General features: G+C 39.7%; 1 pseudogene; it reads left to right on the top strand.

Moving 5' to 3' along the window:
- The first annotated feature begins 739 nt into the window (after window positions 1-739).
- Window positions 740-11228, top strand: LOC110258716 (annotated as a pseudogene).
- The last annotated feature ends 564 nt before the right edge of the window (window positions 11229-11792 follow it).

Below are 11792 nucleotides of genomic sequence, written 5' to 3'. Positions count from 1 at the left end.
GCATATTAAAGCATAAGGACTATAGATGCCACCAGGGAGAAGAGCTTGCTTGCTGGAAGCTCTGAATTAGATTTTTCTAAAGAGCAATATTTATAAAATTGGAAGACTAATGACTCAAATAGGGAGATCACAAAAGTTTTCCTTTATCATCAGGTCACTATAATTATTCACTTCACAGAAAAACAATGAATATTAAATAACCCTATCTGATGGTCGCTGTTTGAAAATTCTAACTGTTCTTATTTAGTCTCTGTGTCTCCAATTCTATACACTTCTCTTTCAGATTCTTGATCATGTGATGTATCTTTCAGATTATCTGGTGTATTTATTGTCTATCATATCCATATATGCAATGATCAACTTATTTTCAACATCTTGCTTTTTCACAGTCTGCACACTATGGCCTGTGTATTTTATCTTCAGAGAGTTTGGGATATATCTCAAGTCTGTTTTGTATGTGATCTAATGTCAACCCTATGCTTATATATTTCCTTTCAATGAATTTGATGCTCTCAAGACTGTATTTGTCTCCTTCTTTGTAACAGGCCCAGCTACTACATTTTTTAATTTCACATAATTTTCTTTTGTCTGTTCTCTCTATATATAAAAATCAAGTGTCCAAATGCTCACTTTACTCAGTTTGTCATTTTTGCATTGGTTATGACCTCTGATCGCCTTCCCACAGGAAGAAAATCGGAATGCCCAAGATTTTCTGTGAAAGGTGATTCACCGTTAAGCAATGAAAGGGACAAATTTTAGCACTCCCGCAGGTTTCATCTTACTGGGCTTTTCTGACCAGCCCCGGCTGGAGATGGTTCTCCTTCTGGTCGTCTCTGTCACGTACACTCTGACACTGACGGGGAACACGGTGATCATACTGGCCTCATACTTGTGCCCCAAACTCCACACACCCATGTATTTCTTCCTCTCCAATCTCTCCTTCCTGGACCTCTGTTTCACTACCAGTATTGTCCCACAAATGCTTTGGAATCTCAGGGGGCCTGCGAAGACCATCAGCTACACTGGTTGTGTGCTCCAGCTCTATGTTGCTTTGGGGCTGGGCTCCACGGAGTGCGTCCTCCTGGCTGTTATGGCCTATGACCGCTTCAGTGCCATCTGTCGCCCCTCCACTATGACGTTATCATGCACCCCAAGCTTCTCCAGCAGCTAGCAGCTCTGGCCTGGATCAGTGGTTTCGTGGAGGCCACAGTTCAGACCATCCTGGTTTTCCAGTTGTCTCTCTGCAGCCACCACAGGGTGGATGATTTCATGTGTGAGGTGCCGGCCCTGATTAAAAGCGCCTGTGTGAACACAAGCTTCCTGGAAAATGAGCTCGCCGTAGCCAGTGTCCTCTATGTTGTTGTACCTCTGGGGCTTATTCTGGTCTCTTATGGCGGGATTGTTAGGAGCGTGCTGAGGATAAAATCTGCCCAAGGCAGGAGGAAAGCATGTGGGACCTGTGGGTCCCACCTGCTTGTTGTGGTTTTGTTCTTTGGAAGTATCATTTCCGTCTACATCCAACCCAAGAGCAAATACACACAGAATCACAGTAAATTCCTCACCCTCTTCTACACTGTAGTGACACCCGCACTTAATCCTTTGATCTACACCTTGAGAAACAAAGAGGTTAAGTGGGCGCTAAGAGGATTACTGAGAAGAGTTCCTCGTTAGGGAGAAATGTGAATTATACTCACATAATTCCTCAGATATTGGAGAATTCCTCCAATTATGGGTTCCCCTTTCATGGACAAGAATCACAGTTACATCTCCTAAATAAAATGGCCTGAAATTTTCTTTCAATGACATCCCGAAGTTACTTATCCTAAATCCTTAAATCCTTACCCTGAGCCCTTCTACTTGCTCTCTCCAGAATTGCTATCTATCTCCCTCTCCCCACCGCCAGCTGTTTTGTAAAGATTCTATGAACAAATAAACCAACATATAAGGTATGTGCTTGTGTACACATATTACATTTTCGTAAATCCTGAAGTTACTGCTCTAGTGGTTAACTGATGACAGGAACGATACGGTTACGACAGATCTATTTTCTCATCACGGAAGTGACTCTTCTGCCTCTTGGAGGAAAGCTGGAATTATAGCTGCAGAAGTTGGGGCTCACCTGAGAACTTCCTACTGCTCTCCAGGTCTCATATTTGATAGTTCGACAGACAGTTACACACAATTACACATAATTACACACAAGTGTAAAGGGTCCACTGGAAAACACACAATTATCTAATAGTTTTTTCTTATTTGGGGAATTGTTGATTCCTGCTCATTCAGCAGAGGCATCTGGGACTAAGTAAACACCGGGATTTTTCTGATCTCTCCCACCTACAGAGGAAGCCTCCAAGGGATATGAGCCATGGGACTGAATATTTCTCTTATATCCATGTCGTGTCAGTGCAGAACTGCTCTCACTATCTTTTGATCAATCATTTATTTAGCTCTATACCTGGAATCTAAGCAACGATGCAAACACTATTTTAAATATTGTTGTTTAATCTGAATATTTAAATTTGACAAGCAAAACAGATTTCTTTACCAAAAAAAAAGTCTTTGTCATTTATATATTATTCACTGTTGTGGATATTATCATTTTATAGTATTTATAAAATTGTTTTTCTTCACACTGAACATAATTTTTTAAAATCTATTCTAATAACATACTTTAAAATCTTGGTAATATTTTCAATTTAAAAATATTGGGAGGAGTTCCCGTCATGGTTCAGTGGTTAACAAACCCGACCAGCATTCATGAGGACACAGATTCCATCCCTGGCCTCACTCAGTAGGTCAAGGATCCCATGCTGCCATGAGCTGTGGCACAGATTGCAGACGTGGCTCAGATGCTGCATCGCTGTGGTGTAGGCCGCCAGCTGTAGCTGCAATTGGACCCCTAGCTTGGGAGCCTCTATGTGCCATGGGTACAGCCCTAAAAATACAAAATATATATATTGGGTTAAGAATCTGACGCAGCAGCTCCAGTCCCCTGTGGAGATGCAGGTTCAAGCCCTGGTCCAACACCGTGTGTTAAAGATCCGACATGGATTCAGTCCCTGGCCTGGAAACTTCCATATGCCATGGGTATGGCCAAAGATTAGATAGATAGATAGATAGATTCAACTAGATATTCAGATTGTTTCATCACACACATATATCACATTTTGTTTAGTTAAGGATATCTGTATTGTTTTAAATTTTTTAATATTTCAAACAATGCTACAACAAACAACCTTTTGTTTAGATCCTAGTTTTTATGTGAGGGTGATTTTATGTAATAGATAACTACAAGTGTAATTGCTCTTTTAAAGGATATGCTCGTTAAACACAAAAAATTAATCGATACTACAAAATTTTTCTACAGGGTAACACTATTCATTTACACTCCCACCAAGATTGTATGAGAAAACTCATTGCCTACCCTCCATTTGACAAGTGAGGTAGTTAGAATTTAACATTTAGAAATTTTGCCAAACTAAAATCTGGAAAACTCTCATTGTCTCCACTTGTAACACTGAAATGATTCCACTGTTTTCCTCCTACAACCTGTTATGTAGTTACTGTGTTAAAAGATTTTCTGACTTGAAATAATATCTGTATTCCTGAAATAAGCTTTATTTGTCTGTGATGTACTCTTTTCAGAATATTACTTTTATATGGACCAGTCTTTTAAGAGCTATGTAAAATTGTTATATTTATATTTAGAGGTGAGATTGGCCAATAATTTCATTTTCTTATGTCATCCATGGTCTGTTTATGCATCAAGGTTACACTACTCTCATAAACTGTAGAGCAACTTCTTATTTCTTTTTTTTTTGAAAGAATGTTTTATTTATTTATTTATTTATTGTCTTTTTGCCATTTCTTGGGCCGCTCCCGCGGCATATGGAGGTTCCCAGGCTAGGGGTCAAATCGGAGCTGTAGCCGCAGGCCTACGCCAGAGCCACAGCAAGTCAGATACCTTCGTGTTGTTACAGGAGATGGCATCTATATGCGATAACAGAAAGGACAACTAAATTTTGGGCTGTGAGAACATCCTTACATTCTGGTCATTTGCAAAGCCAATTAAGGTCATTCACCTACTTTCTGTCACACATGCTACTGAAAGTGTCAGTATTATTTAGATAGTATCTTATAATACTTACTTTATTTTATTTGACCACTCCCATGGCATGTGGAAATTCCCGGGCCAGGAGTTGAACCCAAGATGCTCCAGTAACAATGCAAGGTCCTTACCCTGCTGGGCCACAAGGGAACTCCCTTGAAATACTTATTTTTAAAAATGAATTCATTAAACTTTTCTGTTGTTGTTGTTAGCAAAACTCAGTTTTTTGTATGGTGAGCCGACATCTGTATATACCCGCATCAGGTTCATATGCAGTTACTGAAGATCTAAGTAATGACCGATAGACCTCTGGGAAATAGGAAATGATGGGGACGAAGTGGACTCTGCCCTCTAGTGTAAAAGGAGAGAGTATTGCAAATTCAAGAACTCTTTTCGGAAGTGGTTAAAAAGACCGCCTTTATATCAGAAAGGAATTATGATCTACACACAGCATTGTTATCACTTTTAGAAGAATAGACGAGGTTTTTCTGTAGCTGTCTCTAAAGTAGGTGGAGTACATCCCCTGAAGTGATGATCCATGGGGGCGTAGTTTATGTTTTACTAATGATATAAACATACGTGTGGAATAATACATGCACCCACGTTGAAAATGACAGTGTCCAAAATGTCCAAAAATGTTTCTGATGAGGGACGTGGTTGTAAACATTAGAAACAACGGACGTACAGACGCTGTCATGTTCTTCCTTCTTTAACTTTTCCCTCAACTATAGCACCACCAAAAGGGGACAGAAATATTTGCGAGGAAGTTCCCTTCATGGCGCAGTGGTTAACGTAATCCGACTAGGAACCATGAGGTTGCGGGTTCAATCTCTGCCCTTGCTCAGTGGGTTAAGGATCTGGCGTTGCCGTAAGCTGTGGTGTAGGTTGCAGACGCGGCTCGGATCCTGCATTGCTGTGGCTCTGGTGTAGGCCGGTGGCTACAGCTCTGATTCGACCCCTAGCCTGGGAACCTCCATATGCGGTGGGAGCAGCCCAAGAAATAGCAAAAAGACAAAAAAAAAAAAAAAGAAAGAAAGAAAGAAATGTGCCGGTCCTGTTTTTTTTGCCCTCAGATTCGTTCCTTCTCCCTTTCCAACACTGTTCTTCTGTATCATAGGAGGGCTGGTGCCCAAAGGCTGCTTTGCCCAGGCTCCGGTATCAACCGGTTCTCCCCTGGGAGACCCTGGCTTGAGACTAAAATGTAGAGAAAAGAGAAGCCAGGTCTTTCTTCCTTCCACTGGGCTGTGGGAGGCTTTCCTAGCTGGGGTGCTGATCCCCTTTTTTGGTCCCAGCTTCCCTGGCAGGCTTACTCTTGTCCCTGCTTCCCCCAGGGGATCCCGGTCCTTTTGCTACTTTCGCTTGTTTTAAGTCCAGCAGTGGTAGTGGCTGCCAGCTGTTTCTAATTTCCAGGTCAACTCACATTCCACTGTTTGGGTTTTCAGCCATCACTTGTGTAACCCATTTATGCATTAGAGTCTCCCTGTTGCAAAGGATTCCATTTAATAATTAGTAGCCGGTCCCTCCCTCTGGACGTTTCCTCTCTTCCCTTCCAAAAAGTATACTTCTTATGAAATACGTAGTCCGATTCAAATCATGATCTGTTGACTTCAAAAAGCTGTTTTCTATTAAACATGTTTATGAATTTCCACGGAAGACAAACCCTTAATCCAAAGCAATGGATTTTTAAGTTGGATTTAGATAGCGTCAAAATGGTTGGCGGTCCTGGCACCAGGATCAGCTCTTTCTCCCTTGAAAGGCTACTTGAAAAGCACTTGTTCTGAACATGGAAAATATTGGCCTTCCTTTTGAATCAGGATCAAGAGCTCAATGACTGTTGTATGACATTATAGATTACTCCGACATTCATTATCATAACCTGATCTTACCCAGTGCCGCAAATGCCTTTGGAAAATTATTGACCGGTGTTAAGATTCCTTTATGTGCTGCCAATAACGGATCAGTATTAAATTAAAAGGCCACAAGGCCAACACATCTACAGATTGCTTTTCTAGCCCTAAGCTCTGTCTGCCTGAAAGTCAATGTATCATTCTAATACGTAGTGTTTCAACTCTCAAAAAGTACTTCTGGATAACTGACTTCACTACTGTCTCTCAATTAAATATATTTCCTTGTGCTTAATCATTCATGTTCAGCAGCAATAACAATCCCCAGAAAATATCGGGTCTCCCAAATCAGTGAGGAATTAATGTATTATTTAATGGGTCAAATTATGATCCACTAAAATAGTGATAACGTTAGATCTCTGGCTAACCAATTTAATGAGAATATACATAAAAGGATTAAGTAGGTAAAGATTGGACTGCAAAATATGACTCTTACTCTCACAATAGGAGAAAATACAGGTGAACACTTGCACAACCTTAGTATTTGGAAGGTTTCCATAAGGCACATCAGAAGCCATCGTGGTAGGTACTTTTTTACCTAGCAGATCTTACGACAGAAAGAATCACCGAATTGGGATGAGTGGGGGCTCTCTTACGCACCGAGATTATTAGGCATATGGACGTTTTCAACTCCTTTCTATTTAGCAGCGTTCTATCTGTACAGAACTGTATGAGAAGATCATTGTAAAGCCTGCAGTTTGTTATAAAAATGTTCATCATAGCAGTTTAACTTATGGGGTAAAATTAGAAACATGTTTAATGGCCAATACTATGGAGTTTATTCAGATAACTTGGTGTATTTTTGTAGTAAAGTGTTCCTCAGGCACTGGTGCCCTGGTTAATATCAACTGACATTGAAAATTATTTATTCTTGTTCATGAAAACCACTGGTTGCAAAAGAGAGGCAAGTCTCACTCATCCAATTATGTAGCTAAATTCTGAGAGCAATGCCATAGGTTTTTTTTTCTTTTCATCACCCCCAGGAAAGACTATTATAAGAACACATAAATTGGGGGGGCTGGGGTGTGAGTGACAGAATTTGTGATATTCTGGTGATTAAACAGATGTCCAGTTGGGAAACGCCTTTCTTCATGCTTCTCTCTTGAGACAGCCCTGTTCTGGACACTCTACAATGCCAGGTTAGTTAGCAACTTGGAGATATAGATCCCCCAGGTCTTAAGCATCTATATCCTATGTGCTTCTGATTTTTTTCTCATTTGATTTTCTCTGAGACTATAGCTCAAGAAACATGTACTTTCATCTAGCTCATAGGCACTGGTCTGTGCTAGCTGCTTCAGGGGAGCAATTGTAACACGCTGAAGTCTTGTCACCACTCTTCTCTTCTGCGTGCTGACCAAGCCAAAGCCAGGGCAGGGGTGACCTAGCGGATGTGAGTAACCTGTCTTGGTTTCTCAGGCCACCTCATCTGTCTCCCTCTTGAGTGGCCTCTGGGTACATTAGTCAGCCTGGTGCTCGAATGACTCACTCTGTCTCTCCTGGAGATTCCCTTTCAGGAGTCCTTTCTGAGGTCTGACCTCTATGCATCTGTGTCAAATAGAACCAGTGTTCTCACCATGGAAATGGTCAGAAACCTGCATGAGGGAAAGAAAGGTCTGGGACTTTTTGCCCAAAGGAGAAAGATTTTCCTCTAGGTATTTCTTTTGTCCAAATAGCACTTGGTAGCCTTTTTTCATGTTTCGGATTTGGAGTGATAGCTATTTTCAATCCTATGTTGTGGGTTGAAATTTTATGTGTATAGTCACATACATCCACTAACCTCTGATCATTCTCCTCAGATGCTGTTCAGAAACCCCTTTCAAGGAACATACACTCAAAATATGCACACATGTATCTACAGTTATATAGATAGACAATAGGTGTATAGTCAAACCTTAATCTTCAGCCACTCTCTCAGATCCCGTTAAGAGGCTCTTTTCAAGCTGTGTTTCCCTTTGAACTGAAGAAGGGAAATGTCTGCACATCTCACCTTCGATTTATAAGCTGGTTCTCAGTGGGCGGGAGGGAGTGAAGTTATTCTTCAACATAATCAGGGTAGAAAGTTAGTAAAAGAAATGAGTGGGAATATGAGAATCCCCTTGAAGAATTCCTTGAGACCCAAATGTTTCAAAAACATGTTCGAATATTGTGATAGAAAGGTATGGGAGGAATATTTAGATGATTTTTGACTCTGACACACTAAGTAGGACACTCATAAGCACCTACATTCATGTTATGCTTCTTTGTAAACCTTAAAAATCAAGAATTTGTTTCTCAAGTTGCTTTTGAATCTAACTTTCCATTAAATTATGTGATTCTGAATTTTGATATTGAGTTACAAATTGGTAATTCCTACACATCTCTTTATCTGTGTTGGGAAGCATGTACATTCATTCTTAGAAAGATATATTCTGAAAGGGGTCAATCATGAGATGAATTCTAAATTTTTTAAAAAAGAATGTAAAGTATGTTATCTCCAGAGGTGATGGGAATAACTTCTTTTTTTTTTTTTTTTTTTTTTTTTTTTTTTTTAGGGCTGCACCCATGATATGGAAGTTCCCAGGCTAGGGGCCAAATTGGGCTTCATTTGCCAACCTCAGTCACAACCAGAGCAACACAGAGTACGAGCTTTGGCTTCAAGCTACACTACAGCTCTGGGCAACACTGGATCCTTAACCCACTGAGTGAGGCTATGGATCGAACCTGCATCCTCATGGATACTAGTTGGGTTTGCAACCAGTGAACCACAATGGGAATTCCTGGGAATAACTTCTTATGCTTGCATTGATCTGAGTATTGTTGAAACTACTGAAATCTGACTTTTAATGACTAAAGCTACAAGTCATCACTGTGGGATAAATTAGTATTTTATATTAAATAGCATTAATATAAGAGAATATTCAGAAAGTGGAACTCTATATAGCATAATTTTCAAGTTGTCTTAGTAGAATGAACTATACGAATTTAAACGTTTAGCTTGAAATAAAAAAACATTTAGCTCTAGATTTTAAAATATTAAAATTTAATATTATACTTACTTATACTCCTGGTAGTAATGTAAAATAGTACAGCCATTCTGGAAAACAGTATGGCAATTCCTCAAAAAATTAAAAAATGAACTACCCTATGATCCAGCAATCCCATTCCTGGATACATTTGACAATATTGAAATCAGTATCTCGATGAGACAGCTGCCCACCATGGCAATTGCACCATTATTCACAATAGTTAGGAGATGGAAATAACCCACATGTTCTTCACTGGAAGGATGGCTAAGGAAAATGAGATCTATCAATCTATCTAACATCTCTCATTTGTCTACCTAGTATTCAGCCATGAGAAAGAAGGAAATCCTGCCATTTGCTGCAACAAGTATGAAAACACTATATGATATCACTGATCTAGTGAATTTAAAACAATAAGTACATAGACAAGGAGAATAGAGAATAGAACTGTGGGTTCTGGAGGCGATGGGGGGGACAAATGGGGGACGTAGGTCAAAAGGTACAAATTTTTAGTTACAAGAATAAGTGCTGGAAATCTCATAGTGGCTCAGTGGGTTAAGAACTTAACACAGTGTCTGTGAGGATGCAGATTTGATCCCTGGCCTAGCTTAGTGGGTTAAGAATACAACATTGCCACAAGCTGTGGCACAGGTCGCAGATGCAGCTCAGATCCCCGCGTTGCTGCACAGGAACTTCCATATGCCACAGATGCAGCCTTAAAAAAATCGTTAACAAACTGTTACGAATAAGTTCTGAGGGAGTTCCCATCGTGGCTCAGTGGAAACCAATCTGACCAACATCCATGAGGATGCAGTTTCGATCCCTGGCCTTGGTCAGTGGGTTAAGGATCCATGAGCTGTGGTGTAGGTTGCAGACTAGGCTTGGATCTGGCATTGCTGTGGCTGTGGACTAAGCCAGTGGCTACAGCTCCAATTGGACCCCTAGCCTGGGAACCTCCATATGCTGCAGGTGTGGCCCTAAAAAGACAAAAAAGAAAAAGAAAAGAAGAAGTTCTGAGGAGCTAATGTACAGCATGGCACTTTAGCTATTAACATGGCATGGCATACTCGAAAGTGGCTGGAAGTAGATCCTAAGCATGCTCACCACACCCAGAGAAAAGAGGTAACTATTTCCCTAAGTTAATGTTCCTGATCGTGGTCATCATGCTGCAGTATATACATACAACAAGTTAACACGTTGTACACTTTAAGTACATATAATTTTATTTGTCAATTATTCCTCAATAAAGTTAAAAAACTAAAAATCTTAACATTGTCTACATCCCATTTAAGATACACTTTTACTTTTTAAAGGTATAGCTATACCCAAATAACTGACAAATTTAGCTTTTCTTATTCCTAAAGCTAAATGACTCAATAAAATATTGACGATAAAGCATAAAATGTGTGGGTACAGATGGCCAGTATTGTAGAAAAAACAGTAAGTGAAGGTCTGGTGACATATGTTATTATCCAGGTTGGCTTCGTTCTGCAGAAGATAAAATGGGTGGTAAAGACATATTTGCCTTTTGGGGAATTTATGAAATACCAGTACCTTGTCTGAATGGGTATGCATGGTGAGTTTTTACCTTTTTAAGTCTAAATGTTAACATTGTATCAAAAATTGAACAAATGTGTGCACATGTGAGCTTGTGCATCTGTGTTTCATGTGCATGTATCACAAATATCTTTTTTTCCCATCGACTTTGAGATATCAAAACTTGTGGTAAGGAATCATGTCAGCTGCTAAATAACTTACAAATTTATTTAGCTTCTCTGTATCTTGAAATTCACCTGCAGCTGACCCTATATCACACTCTACTCAGAGAAGTGGTTGTAAGAAACAGTATCATAACCTGCTTTGTCTGTGAGTAACAAAAGATGCAAAATATCTTCCACTTGTTTTTCTGATCCACTACCTCACCGTAATCCATTACTTTTGCCTTGTAATTTCTGCAGAAACTGTGATCACTCATAATCCATTTCATATTGGGTGTTTAAATAAGCTTTAGCATTCCTCCCCCTTTTCTCTCCTACTTCTACTAACAGAACTATATAGCCACCCAAACTGAAAGTGTCTCTTTTTTTCTCTGAAAATAATACCTTTAATAATAATTATCCAAAAATGGGAAAAAGAGGAGGGTCACATGAAAAAAAAATGAGGATAGGTCAAATATTTATTGAGTCAAGAATGATGACTCAAAAGAATGCTTTTGTTTAAAAAATACTTTTTGTTTGTGTTTTTTAGTTTTTGTTTGTTTGTTTGTTTTTTGTCTTTTTAGTGCCACACCCATGGCATATGGAGGTTCCCAGGCTAGGGGTAGAATCAGAGCTGCAGCTGCCAGCCCTACACCACAGCCCATATAACATGGGGAACTGAGCCCAGTCTGTGACCTACAATACACTCACAGCAATGCGGGTTCTTAACCCACGGAGTGAAGCCAGGGATCAAACCTTCATCCTCATGGATATTAGTCAGGTTTGTTTCCAATGAGCCATGATGGGAACTCCAAAAAACATTTACCTTTTTAATAATTGCCTTTTTTTTCTTTCTCTGTGAAAATTCACCAGGAAAAAAAAATTTAAGCACTTACTAGAAATATTATAAGTGAATAGTAATAGTGCTATTTCCCTCAACTGAATTCCAATCATTTTTCTCTTTTACAAGAACAGACTAATGGAACAAAACAATGAAACCTCTGGGGGAGATTTTATTTTGCTTGGATTCTCAGACCAGCCTCAATTGGAGGTCCTCCTTTTCGTGGTGGTGTTGATATCC

The sequence above is a fragment of the Sus scrofa genome, unplaced genomic scaffold (genome assembly GCF_000003025.6).
Source record: "Sus scrofa isolate TJ Tabasco breed Duroc unplaced genomic scaffold, Sscrofa11.1 Contig335, whole genome shotgun sequence".
Lineage (NCBI taxonomy): Eukaryota > Metazoa > Chordata > Mammalia > Artiodactyla > Suidae > Sus > Sus scrofa.
This window is presented reverse-complemented; position numbering and strand designations above follow the sequence as displayed.